Raw genomic sequence first — 14,929 nt, forward strand, 5'->3', positions numbered from 1 at the left:
AAGAATTTTCCAACCCCTATGTAACTAAAGCGCTTTACATTTCCCTAGCCCGTTCTTATCTTCAATATGCATGCCAAGTATGGTCTCCCTTTTATGAAAACCATTCAGTCGGAATTGAAAATGTTCCAAGACGTTTCGTTCGATTTGCATTACGTGTCCACCCCTGGGATAATGCATCCAACTTGCCTCCTTATGCCGATCGACTAAAACTGATAGGTTTGCAACCCTTATATATTAGACTCAAAAACGCTGATATATAATTTGCTCAACAATTGTTAATGGGCAATATAGATTCCCCGGCACTTCTGAGGGATATTCATCTTAACACCAACCCTCGAAATCTGCGATCTGTTTCCCTTTTCTATATCACTATCACCACACCACTTTCAACCAATGTCCAGAATTCTTACTCACTGCAACGCTGCTATGCTACTTTAACATTTCCAAATCCCATTGGAAAGATACCCTTTACTTTTTCCCTTTCCGAGTCCTCGTTCTTGTCCCTTTTTAACTTCCCATAGGAAGTTATTGTAATGGGTCCGATTTGTCAAATTGAAAATTTTGACATTTCTCGACGTTTCAAGGTCCCTAGAGTCGAAATAAAAGATTTTTAGAAAGATGTCTGTGCGTGCGTGTGTACGTACGTTTGTACGTCCGTACGTCCGTACGTTCGCGACGTTTTTTTCGTTATCCATAGCTCAAGAACCAGAAGAGATATCGACTTCAAATAAATTTTGTTATACAGATAATAAGGCAGAAAGATGCAGAAAGGGCTCTCAAGAAAATTGCGTGGGTGGTTTTTTTACTATAGCAGTTTGAAAAAATGGTGAAAATTTTGGTTAACCCTAAATATCTTACGAACCAAAAACGCTAGAGACTTGAATTAAATTTTATATAATAGATTGTAACGTGATACCAAACAGGTATATTTTTTGAAAAAAATCAATATAACGGTTTTTTTTTTAAATCAATAAAACTGAAAAAAAAAATTTGTCACCTCCAAAATTTTACGACTGAAATATGATTTTATCTCTAAAACAATTTTGTGCAACGAAGAATAATGTTTTTGATATCTGATAAAATTTTGAGAAAAATCTAATTGACAGTTTTTTTTATAAAAAATAAAAATCTAAAAAAAAACATTATTCAAAGTTCGTAAAAATTGAATATCGATTCAAATATCTTTTCAAAAACTTGAAATTAAGGCTTCAATTTTATTTTATCTTATAAGAAATATTGTTTTCAACATTCTGAAAAATTTTGAGCAAAATCGAATTGACAGAACCCAGTTTTTTGTAAAGAAATGTTTAATTTTTTTGGTTTTGCTATTGACTTCTTACAACGAGAAGAATTAGGTTGTTACCATTCGATATGGAGACTCCGCATTTCCAAAAGTTTTTTTTCCTGAATTGACATCTAGTTAGAAAAGTCACAACAAAGAAATACAGAAAACATCGAACATTTTAAATGTACGCCAACTCATTAACACCAAACTATTCCTCTTCCCACTTTAAAATCTTTCATTACTTTTTTAAATTAAATTTTAGAGATATTAAGTTCGTTGAGAAGTAGGGCCTAGTGGTTTACAACTCTAAACCATTCTTTTTGTGGGATTTATGTTAGGAACACAATTTTTGTGCCAATTCCAAACAGCTAAATTAGAAAGCATTAATCATGAAAAGCATTAGTCTTTGCTGATGTTTAAATGGTAGACATGTGCATTCAAGAGGAGGCAAGCGTGCACAGGTTTTTCTCAAAACCCACCTCTGTTTATCAACTCCTACTCTCACCTCCCCGTGGTGAACATCGGGTGCCTAGTACCTCAACTGTAGATTGGGTTCCAACCACAGTGGAAAGTTGTTGAGGGCAGCAAACTAGAGAGGGGGGAGAGGCGGTTCCACTAAGGCACCTCTCCTTATCCAGACGGCAGCGGAGGAATTCCCAAGATGGAATCAACGGTGGCGTCTACAGTTCCAGTAAGGTTGAACAACTTAGTGAACACCTTATAGGGCTTCTTCAACTTATTCGGAGCCCAGGCCTATAAGGAGCGGTTTTATCCAGCTCCCCATCCTTGGATTTATACCTAGGATCTGGCCCTCTAGGTTGGGGGTTGTGCCGTTGGGGTGACTTTCTGGCCACGTAAAAACTTCATAGTTGCTAAGCACCAACAAGCCTCGGATACGGACGGATTTACTTTGACAACCTACGCAAACGAATTAAGGATAACGAACTTCGGATATGCACGTGGAATGTTAGGTCCCTTAACAGACACGTGCGGCTATAAAGCAGACATCACCGCCATCCAGGAAATACGATGGGATGGGCCGGGCAAAAAGAGGATGAAAAACTGCAATATTTACAATGGTGACTGCTACCACGAAAACCAACAGCGCTTATTTGGATGCGGCTTCGTCATTGGAGCCAGACTTAGGGAAGAAGTCTTGAGCTATAGGTGCATCAATGAGCGCCTCATGACCATACGCATCAAGGGTAAATCCGGCAACATTAGCCTGATATGCGCGCACGCCCCACAGAAGAGAAAGATGACAACACCAAAGATATGTTCTTCGAGCTCCTAGACAAAACATATGAGCAGTGTCCTAGCTACGATATTAAAATAGTCCTGGGTGATTTTAATGCCAAGCTAGGAAGGGAAGACATCTTTGGTGGAATAATCGAGAAGAACAGCCTGCACGACAACACTTCCGACAATGGATTCAGGCTCATAGATTTTGCTGCGAGGCGAAACGTCATGGTAGCCAGTACGCGTTTTCCACACCTCAACATCCACAAAGGAACTTGGAGTTCTCCAGATCAATCTACCGTCAACCAGATTGACCATATTGCGATCGACGCCTGACACGCTTCCAGCATCATGGATGTACGAACTTTCCGAGGAGCTAACATCGACTCGGACCACTACCTCGTTGTAGCCAAGGTAGCACTTCGGGTTTCCAGACCCAAGGCAAAACAGGGAGGTGCTGGGAGAAGTTAAAAGGTCGAATGGCTACAATTGCCAGAGATCGTAAAATCCATTTCCGACCGAGTTACAAGTAACCTTTGTCGAAGTTCTCTGCCGCCAACACAATGCAATGGCAACATTGCAAGATGCAATCAGAGAAGCCGCCTCCGATGTGCTGGGTTTCAAACAGCCAATAACAAGAAAACCCTGGTTTGATGAGGAATGTCGGCAGGCAAATGCAGCCAAACAACAGGCACGCAAAGCGGCGCTGCATAAAAGGACGAGAGCTGCTCGTGAGCAGAAGAGGCAAGAGGAACGCTGACATCACAGAAGGAAAAAGAGAGGGCATGAGAAGCGGTGCGGTCGAAGATGTTGAGAGGTTTAAAAGCAGGAATGTAGTTCCAAAGTTTTATAAACAGGTGGAACGAAATTCACAGGTACATAAACCTAGAACCGAAGGCTGCAAAGACGAAAGTGAAAACATCATAGTGGAACCGCAGTCAATGCTGAGGATATGGAAGGACCACTTCTGTTAACTGTATAACAGCGATGAAGAACTGAATTCCGCTGTTAGGCTGGATGATCTATTCAACATAGAAGACGAAAGCCAACAATCCCCTCCTCCAGACTTAGACGAATTAAAGATTGCCATATCTAAGCTGAAGTCTAATAAAGCCGCTGGAGCGGATGGCTTGAATGCCGAGCTCTTTAAAGCAGCTGGAGATAAGTTGGTTAGAAGCATGCCCAAACTTATCTGTAAGATATGGTCGGAAGAAAGCATACCCGATGAATTGAACTTCAGTACTGTTTGCCCAATCCTGAAAAAAGGAGACCCTCTAAACTGCACCAACTTTAAAGGAATCAGTCTACTTAACATCGCCTATAAAATCTTCTCTGCAGTAATATGTGAACGTCTAAAGCCCATCGTCAACAACCTGATACGTCCTTATCAGTGTGGTTTTAGACCAGGAAGTCCACAGTCGATCAAATATTCACATTACGGCAGAGAAAACCCAAGAACACCAAATCGACACCCACCATCTTTTCATTGATTTCAAGGCCGCATATGACAGCATTTACAGGGACGAGCTGTATAGAGACATGTCTAGTTTTGGCATACCTGCCAAACTCGTCCGTGGAGAATTCACGTTGCTCCATAAAGGTTGGAAACAACTTAAAAGAACCATTCGATGTCAAAAAAGGTTTTAGACAAGGTGATGCGCTGTCATGTGATTTTTTTTAAAATCGTGCTTGAAAGAATAGTGCAGAGCTCACACGTCAACACTAGAGGCACTATCTTTCAAAAGTCTGTCCAATTACTAGCATATGCTGATGACATTGACATAATCGGAAGAACTCAGCGTGATGTCAATGAAGCTTTTGTGAGTATTGAGGCAGAGTCGGCAAAAATGGGTTTAACGGTTAATGAGGGCAAAATAAAGCACATGCTGTCGTCAAGAAAGGAAATACAACACCGACGACTTGGTCAAAACGTCACCATCGACAGACGTAGCTTAAAAGTAGTCAAGAACTTCGTCTACCTAGGCTCCGCTGTAAACGCAGAAAACAACACCAGCTCTGAGATCAAACGCAGAATAACTCTTGCTAACGGCTGTTTCTTTGGACTAAGAAAGCAATTGAGTGGTAAAGTCCTCTCGAGGGACCAAAGAATCGCTATATAAGGCCCTCATCATCCCCGTCCTACTATACGGTGCAGAAGCATGGACTATGACAAAAGCAGATAAAAGCACCTTGTGTCGGTTCGATGGAAAAGTTCTTCGTGTGATCTATGGTCCCGTATGCATCGAAGGAGAGTGGAGGAGACGATGAAAGTGACCTGACTCAAATTGGAGCGCGAAACTGGAGACATCTAGCTAGGGGCCGAGCTTTGGTTTGTTGGGTGAGGCCCTAGTTCACACAGGACTGTAGCGCCACCTTAAGTTAGTGTTAGTCTTTGCTGATTTGTCAATTCGTTGCAGGTGCCAGAATTTATTTTTACCTATTATTAACCTTTCTTCTTCTCTTTGCACATATTAAAAAAAACATAGAAAACATAGCATTGTATCATGACAAATTCTCAACTTAATGAGTTGAATTTCATTTATCGTTTGCTCATCAGCATTAAAAATAAAATAAATATCAACTTAATGAATTTCTAATTGTTTTATTTAATAAATTATCAAAAATTAAATGGAATGCCCATTTTCAAACATTGAACCAGCTCAAAAACAAAAACACAAATGTTATGCATCAGAGGCCGGTGGCGGCGCATGTTCCCCAAATATGGACACAACCAGTAGGAATTTTAGTTCCGTCTTGGATTACACCACAAATCATGGCAATTACTTCCTTAGATTGAATTTTATTTTAATATCTTTTTTGTTTTCAAAAAATTATGTATTATTTTAAGAGAAATGATTTCGAGCCTTTAGAGGCTTGTTTACTTACGTATTTGAACTTACACCTCTATATCACTTCCACTTTTATCAGCAGCCGGTCAGGGAGTGTAAAGTTTCCAGGTATGAAGTGATCATGATGATGGTTTCTCATATTATCTTAAATCTTTTTCTTTAATCACTGATTTGTCTTGAGATAAGATACATGAGCCTCTTCGTCGTCGTCACCGTCTCGTCGGGTGTCTGATGTGCTCTTAAGTGCTTCTACATACATCAAACTAACTAAACGAAGTTAATTACTTAATGTAATATTATTAACCTTGCATCCAGGGTGCATTGTTCGGTGGTGGTTTTTGTTATCGATTCGACTAAGTGATCGAATATAGAAATCACTGATTAAAAACAATATGATCTCAAGGAAGATGCAATCTTATCTTTTAATACAAAACACATATTAAAATTATAGTCTGGATAAACGGCATTGACGGTACTGCGCGACGGAGCAAGGGAGCGGCATGGCGGTCGGCAGTGATTAAGATTAAAAATGTTGATAAGAAGAAAGAAATGTTTATGTTTATTCATCTCCATCAGAATCAGATATGAAAGTAGCAACACGTGTGTGACTTTTTTACTTAACCGCGATATTTTTATATTCAATTAAATAAAAATACGACAATTTAAACCATTTTTAGATGGTGGATATAATCATGATGCTCAAAATAAAAAATAGACTTATTTTTAGAAAATGTATTAATAGTATTTTAAGTTGTATACAAATATTTGATTGTATTTTGTTCTTGATTAACTACTTGACAACCATTAATGTTTGTATATAATTGTATACATATGTATATGTGTGAACTTGTACGGCATTTCACATTCGTGAAGTACGGTTTAAGAACAAATTTCACAATACGACGAAGTTGGCCTCAAATACATATTCAATTTTTATACACGAATTTTGCTAAGCGGAATATGTATTTGAGGCCAACTTTGGATTATTTGGATTAATTGTAATGGGATCGATCTTTTTTATAAACGTTATAGTCACTGGTTACTGACTATTTCGCTCATCTATTGAAGAACCATGATGTGCAACTTTACGGCGGAACATATCGCATATCCCCAATGGCGGATCTACGGGGGGGGGTCGTAGGGGTCATGACCCCCCTCCTGGGAGATAATTTGTTTGCTTTTTCAAAGGAATTCCCTTCAATTCAAAACTAATCGTATTGCGTTAATGTATATGACCCCCATTATATTTTGAATTATTTATTTTTTGTATATGAAAACAACATTTGTATTTTACTTCCTTAAACTTTGTTGCTAAAAGTACTACTTTTGACTGAAGATTGGACCAAGAGCATAGTATGAATCGGATATTCAGCCCTATTCCAAAAACACAGCACAAATTCATCAACTTTTGACCAATTGATGATCCAGGGGTGGTCATATGAGCCAAAAAGCTTATACAGTTAAGTTATATACATAAGTAAAGATTTCATTTAAAGATTTATTAATAATTTAACGACATTCACCCAAAAGTGGTTTGCTGTCCAAAAAACAACTCAAATTTTGATTTTCGCTCAATTTAGAACGCGAAAAAACTTTAGTCATGCTATAAATTATTTTCATAAAAAGTGTTTCTAAGCAAAAGAGCAAATATTCAGGTTCTTAAAAAGAAACCTTTAATGAGAGATCATCAATTTTATATTAAGTTGCTCTAAAGTCCAAACAATTGTGTTGATTGAAATTAATTTTTTCAGTTTATTAATGTAAGGAGTTTTTATCATTTTATTAATAAAAAAATAACAGCAGTCCCCACACAAATTTTTTGGTTCAAACATGTGATTTTTCTAAAACTTTCTCAAAATTTTGTGTTCTTAATTTGGCTTCTTTCTACAAGAAAAACATATTTTCGTATTGCTCCAGAAGGGTACCCCCCAAAAAAATCTTTATTTTGTTTTTAAGTTTTCTCAAGAACTAATGGAACGATTTCAAAATTCTTCTTTTTCTGTGCAAGCTCTTTTTCATGATCAAATTGATGATGATTTTTTATGATCAAAAATGTATTTCTTTTTATTTTTAATAAAATACTAATTTTGTTTACGAAACTCGATATCTCAGAAAGTTGACAACATTTTTTTTACGAAATTTAAATGTTCATATATTTATAGCTCTTTATTATGTGCTTATACCAAAAATATTTTTAAGATAAAATTAAAAATGATCTTCGAAAAAAATAGGTTAATCCAGATTTTTTGACAAATAAAATGGCATTTAAATTTTTGAGAAGAACTTATTTTGGAGGTACATTTTTAAATCCTAAAATGTAGGCAATATTTTTAAAAAGACTTTTTGAAAGAAATTATCGAGTTCTTGCGACCCACTCGTGCATTTTATTTCTTTCAAAATTGGTTTTCTGTTGAATACAAAACATCTTAAAAAAATAAATAAATCTACTTTTGAAGTCAATTTGCTTGGATGCTCTAGAACCGAGATTCAAAAACCAATTTCAATAATACAAATGCCTCAAAAAATCAAGCGACACTTTTGTAAAACTAATGGCTAAGTAAAAAACACAATAAACGTTTCATATCTATTGGTATAAAAGCTTTGAAACGTGTAATTTGTGAGTACTACAAAACTTTTTTTCCCAACTTATTTGTTTACTTACCTTACTTTATTTTAATTTAGTTTTTTTTAGAGAAATTATGTTCTTAAATACAACTATTTATCTAAATTCAAGAACCAAACCTTTTTCTCTCTACAATTTTAAAGTTTTGTTGACGCCGTTATAAGATCCAAATACGAGTAAGCAGATTGATAACGATAGTAATAGCAGACTACGGGAAATTGAGTTCAAAAAAACTACGTCAAAAAGAGTCCGACATTTTAACATATCAGATCCTCTCTCATTTTCTGGATTTTTAAATTTTTTCAGCGTTTTTCGCATTAATAGAAATGAAAACAAGAAAAGTATGTTTTGTTTTTGGAAAAAAGCAACGTTTCAAAACAATTTCCTACATTTCTGCGCGAAATGCACCAAAAACTCTCTAAGCTATTGTATTTTAGCTCTTAAATATGGCATATTTAGACAACTGTTCGAATCTTGGAATGCTTTCATATGATTCATCCAAATTAAATAGTTAGATCATAACTTGCTGGACAACAGTGTTCTAAATAATTTGATAACTAAGGAATTATAAAATTTTGTTAGCATCCTTTACAAAACATTAAAGAACATTTTTAAGCGGTGAGTAAAAACTCATCTAAGTGTGTGACCCCCCCCCCCCCTGATGAAAAGTCTGGATCCGCCCTTGCATATCCCAAGATCGTGTGATTTAACGCTGCTTAACTATTTTCTGAGGGGTTGTGTAAAGCTTTTAGTCTAAGCCACTGAAAGTTTGAAACGATAAGCCACTTGGAGGATAACATTCACCACGTTTTCGCCGAAATCCCGCCACCATTGTAAAAAAATCCCAATGTCAGAAAATTATATTTCGAAATTAAAAAAAAAGTAATATTTGTTTTATTCTATTTCAAAGATCTATACCTCTTAAAAACATCATTTATAAACTTATTCCTTAACTTAACTTATAAAATTCGATCTTTTGCCTTTTCTAATCTTTCAATTTCCTAATTTATTTTAAAATTGAATCACCAAATATTACCCATTAATTACCTCACTTATGCTCTATCGATAAACTTATTAATCTCAATTAAATATATCAGAGTTTTTGTTGTAATAAATGAACTAAAAATTCTTCCATTCACCGCAATAAGCGTTCTATAGGAACTTGTTCCATGAAACTCATTAATTCATATCACGCATTAGGCATTAACAAGGGAACTCCCCGTCATCGATCGGCAAGATATGTATAAATTTAGATGACTATTTGGGTCTTTCGTTTTAAGAGCAATGTACATGCATATATGTTAATTCGAAACTTGTAGCTTGGGTAAGTCTTAATGCACTTGATACTTTCCTCAGGTAATTTTAAGTGTGCGGGTTTCCCATAAAACTGTGACTCAAGATCGAATATGGTATGGGGTTTGGGTCTACTTAGATTTTTTGTTTGTTTTTTAAGATTTTCGTATCGCCTTAAGCTTGTTTTTATGAGGAAAAGTGAATCTGAAATGGATGTCAAGTACTCCTTACTATGTGACGTTTTTTTTATGAATATTTTGTTAAAAGAGAACTTATGGCATAGCACATCAAGAAGCTCTTTAGTTCAGTCCATTCATTTTTGTTCGTAAAATAAAAGTTACAAGATTGGACAGTTCAGAAAAATGTTTTTTTTTTTTAAGGAAAAGTCAATCGATATCAACAAAATGGTTGACAAAGCTGCTGGAAATTTGTCATTACTAACTTGCGCAATATGAGCTGCAACTGGTTAGGTAAAATTGAAAATGGACAAAAGTGTAACTAATTTGTAAAACAAGAAAACAGAAAAATTTTTCAGCTGTAGTTTGCTTAGAACATTTTTTTTGGTGAGAAAGTTCAGGTGGAACTACTAGGCGGGTGTCTCCGTATATTTTTGTACAGACAATTCACCGAGAAACATACTTGTGAAATTCTATTGCTAACTTTAGCTAGTTCTTACTTACTTACTTAAGGTGGCGCTACAGTCCTGTGTGAACTAGGGCCTCACCCAACAAACTTCTCCATCTAGCTCGGTCCCTAGCTAGATGTCTCCAGTTTCGCGCTCCAGAAGTGGTCCTTCCATATCCTCAGCATTGACTGCGGTTCCAATATGATGTTTCCACTTTCGTCTTTGCAGCCTTCGGTTCTAGGTTTATGTACCTGTGAATTTCGTTTCACCTGTTCATAAAACTTTCGAAACTTATTTCTGCTTTTATACCTCTCAACATATTCGAACGCACGCTTCTCATGCCCTCTCTTTTTCCTTCTGAGAATTCGGCGTTCCTCTCGCCTCTTCTGCTCATAGAGCTCATGAGCAGCTCTCGTCTTTTTATGCAACACAGCTTTGCATGCCTGTTGTTTGGGTGCATTTGCCGACATTCCTCATCAAACCAGAGGTTCCTTGTTGGTGGCTGCTTGAAACCCAGCACATCAGAGGCGGCTTCTCTGATTGCATCTTGGCACTGTTGCCACTGGTTTTCGATACATTGTGTTGGCGGCAGAGAACTTCGAGAGAGGTTACTTGAACTTGGTCGGAAAAGGATTTGGCGATCTCTGGCGATTGTAGCCGTTCGACCTTGGCTACAACGAGGTAGTGGTCCGAGTCGATGTTAGCTCCTCGGAAAGTTCGTACATCCATGATGCTGGAAGCGTGTCTAGCGTCGATCGCAATATGGTCAATCTGGTTGACGGTAGATCGATCTGGAGAAGTCCAAGTACCTTTGTGGATGTTGAGGTGTGGAAAACACGTACTTTCTACCATGACGTTTCGCCCCGCAGCAAAATCTATGAGCCTGAATCCATTGTCGGAAGTGTTGTCGTGCAGGCTGTTCTTCCCGATTATTCCACCAAAGATGTCTTCCCTTCCTAGCTTGGCATTAAAATCACCCAGGACTATTTTAATATCGTAGCTAGGACACTGCTCATATGTTTTGTCTAGGAGCTCAAAGAACATATCTTTGGTGTTGTCATCTTTCTCTTCTGTGGGGGCGTGCGCGCATATCAGGCTAATGTTGTCAAATTTAGCCTTGATGCGTATGGTCATGTGGCGCTCATTGATGCACCTTAAGCTCAAGACTTCTTGCCTAAGTCTGGCTCCTATGACGAAGCCGCATCCAAATAAGCGCTGTTGGTTTTCGTGGTAGCAGTCACCATAGTAAATATCGCAGTTTTTCATCCTCTTTTTGCCCGGCCCATCCCATCGTATTTCCTGGATGGCGATGATATCTGCTTGATATCGTTCTAGGGCCTCCGCTAATTCTTCGGCCGCACGTGGTCTGTTAAGGGACCTAACATTCCACGTGCATATCCGAAGTTCGTTGTCCTTTATTCGTTTGCGTTGGTTGTCAACAGTAAATCCGTCCGTATCCGAGGCTTGTTGGTGCTTCGCAACTATGAAAGCTTTTACGTGGCCAGGAAGTCACCCCTACGCACAACCCCCAACCTGGAGGGCCAGATCTTTAGTATAACTGCAAGGATGGGGAGCCGGATAAAACAGCTCCTTATAGCCCTGGGCTCCGAATAAGTCGAAGAACCCCTATAAGGTGTTCACTAAGTAGTTCAACATTACTGGAACTGTAGACGCCACCGTTGATTCCATCTCGGGAATTCCTCCGCTGCCGTCTGGATAAGGAGAGGTACCTTAGTGGAAACACCTCTCCCCACCTCTCTCGTTTGCTGCCCCAAACAACTTTCCACTGGGGTTGGAAACCAATCTACAGTTGAGGTACTAGGCACCCGATGTTCACCACGGGGAGGTGAGAGTACGAGTTGATAGACAGAGGTTGGTTTTAAGAAAAACCTGTGGACGCTTGTGTCCTCTTGAATATCTACCATTTGAACATCAGTTCGATAATTGCAAGACCAAATTTAAGTTTTGTTTGTTGCAGAAATATTAATGAACATTTCTTTTTAAGGGACTATGTTAGAGTTCAAATTTTGTTTGTATTTAGATTTTGGAATAGAGATTTGAGGGAACCATGTTTTAAAAATAAGTTGCTTTGTGTAAAGTGTAAGGAATAGAAATAGGCAATATGGTTACACACAATACCAAATAAATGAGTGCAATAAATATAATTATTGTTATTATTTTATTAATCATATATAAATGTACAAATTAATATTCTTTAGACTAACAGCGTTAGCATACAGGGATTTCTGCTGCAACAGCAATAAATAGATTTAAGTAACTTTTTTTATTCCAGTATGGGGAAACCGAACACCCAATAAAAAAAAAACGGCAAACGCGTCGAAAACCACATTTTTTGACTAAATAATGTTATCTTCTATGCTTACGCATAAAATTACGAATGTTATAGCATAATGTGACATTTTACAATGTGAATAAAATAAATAGTGCTAAAATTGTTTCTAAAAAGTTGATGAAGGTTAGCCTAAGCGGAAATTTCTTTAATGAACATACCTAAAATATTATTGGCTTTCTCAAAAATATTTGTCTACGCTAACCTCTGCTTCAATCTGAAAACCATTGTTTATGTATATGTTCTTTTATGTTCTGCATTTATAAAATGTAATCTACGGTAGTATTTATTATATTAAGAAAAAAAATAGATCCGGAAAATGTATTTGTTTTCATTATTAGCAGCATTTTTACTAAACATACCCTTCAAACAATGATGCGTAAACTTGAACTTTGGTAACTAAACATTTTTAAGGAAATAATGAAAATTATATTTTGCGTTAAACTGTGGGAATTCACTAAAAAACTTCTGTACGTCAACAATAAACATTCATGTCGATTACATTATCTATTGAATGAGTTGTGCACGAATTCGGAACGATTTTTTGAAGTTTTCATTTTCTGATAAACGTCAAAATTTGCATTTTATTTGCTCTGTATTTATTTAACAGGTAAGCTATAATCGTTCTGAATATTTTTTTTAAACATTGGCGTTCCTTTGATGTATAATTTTTTTTATAGAAAATACATGTATGTATTCCATCAATGAAGAATGTTATGGATAAGGTATTTTTCAATTATAACTCTTCTTTTAAATTTAATATTTATTAATCAAAATGGAATTGAAAAATAGTTGCAATAAAAAAACAAACTATAAATATACTTAAATTAATTAAACTGATACAGATTTTAATTACTTGCAAAAAAAAAATTTAACGAAAATTTATTAGAATTCAATAAATTGCGCTCGCACCCTTAACTTGATGGTTCTTCGAACGCATCTTTGATACAATAATCCGAAGGTAATTATGAAATTTAAAGAACTTCGTAGTGATTGCTGCAAATAAGTGAATTAATTATATTAAACTGATGTTGAACACGCTTTTTTCAAGACAAAAATGTACATTGGTTCGCTATCAACAAAATGACTGCAAAACTAAAGCTTGAAACTCACTTTTTAAAAAAATTATAAAAAAATCTGGAAAAAAAATGATTAACCTCCCCATTTTGTTTTTGCTTTGCAAAGTGCCGCTAGCCCACGGCAACCTTTTTTTGTTGTTTGTTTTCACATATATTCATGGACTAATTGTCAAAATTACAAATACAACAATGTAAACAAGCGGGGTTTGGAGATTGAACCGTACGAAAGATTCCGATCTTGGTAAATGGAGAATTTAGTCTTGAATTGATTATTATGGAGCATTCACTTACTCGTGTAACTTATTTTTTCTCAAAGAAATGAGTCTAAAGATGTTTAATTACAAGAGTAGATCAGTTGTTTTCATCTTTTTCGAGAAATAACACGGTGAGTTGTAACTTGAAAATTGTCAAAGATGACAGCTGTCAAAATATCAAGCTGTTTAAAATTGAATTTCTGATTGAAAGACCCGACACCTTTTAATTTCCGTGTATAATTCTCATATATTTTGCGATCTTAGCAAACTTTTAAATGAGTCTGGTAACAAGATTGTCGAACATTGACATTTTTTAGCTGAATTCGACTTTTAATTTCCGCCAACTCAATGGATTGTTTAAAAAAAGTGATGTTATTTAATCTGTCTTCGAAAGTGATAAAAAAATTTAATATATGAAGCTCCTAGCCAAAGTTAAGCTTTGTAGGATTTTGTATATTTTCATAGGTATCGAAAGTAGTATAATGGTAAGATAGTACTCTTGCGGCTGCACTGATAGACATATATAACAGCCTTAATCGTGGGACTCAATTTTTCGCATTCTGATGAAAATATCCAGATAAGATACTTAAAAACGTTTAAACATCTAAATTTGCATTTTTTTTGAGATAATTTTAACCATGAAACGTTACGTTATTTTAACACGTAACATGCTCCATTTTTAACTAAGTTTTAACAATATAAAAATATTCGTATCTGACAATGTCATCGTTAAGATTCAGCTATAAATATCAAGTCCTTAGTATATTATAATGTCATTATTAATAAATATACGTATTTTCTGAATCCCGGAAATAGTCTAGGTAGCATACGTACAATATCGTTAAACCATTTATAAAATACACACCTTATTTATTTTGTTGTTTTTAATTATTTTCTAATTGCAATTGTGGTTAAGTAAACGATATATAAATATTGAAAGATGTTGTTTTCTGAACAAGAAATAAAAAAAAAAGAAAACAAAAACAAAAGATCTGGTATATTTCCATACTGAAGAATACTTCGCGTAAATAAAAATAAATCAACAAAAACACAGTAAACCGCCTCCAAGTTCACAACATTATAGATCAACAGGCTCATAATACTTCTATCATTATTATTACTACTTTTTTTTAAGTCTATAGTGACGCTTTACTTAAGAAAATACATTTAATTGAGCGTAACAATGTGGTTTGCAAAACAATTTATACTACCATAATAAAGATAGATATATTTAGATACCTTTTTAAAAACAGTAAACATCTGCTTTTGAATTGAATTTTGAAGTTTAATCTCTGATTTTCTGGAGTTTCTTTTTTTAAAGAAATGTTTTAT

This window comes from Eupeodes corollae, chromosome 3, assembly GCF_945859685.1.
Source record: "Eupeodes corollae chromosome 3, idEupCoro1.1, whole genome shotgun sequence".
NCBI classification, from domain to species: domain Eukaryota; kingdom Metazoa; phylum Arthropoda; class Insecta; order Diptera; family Syrphidae; genus Eupeodes; species Eupeodes corollae.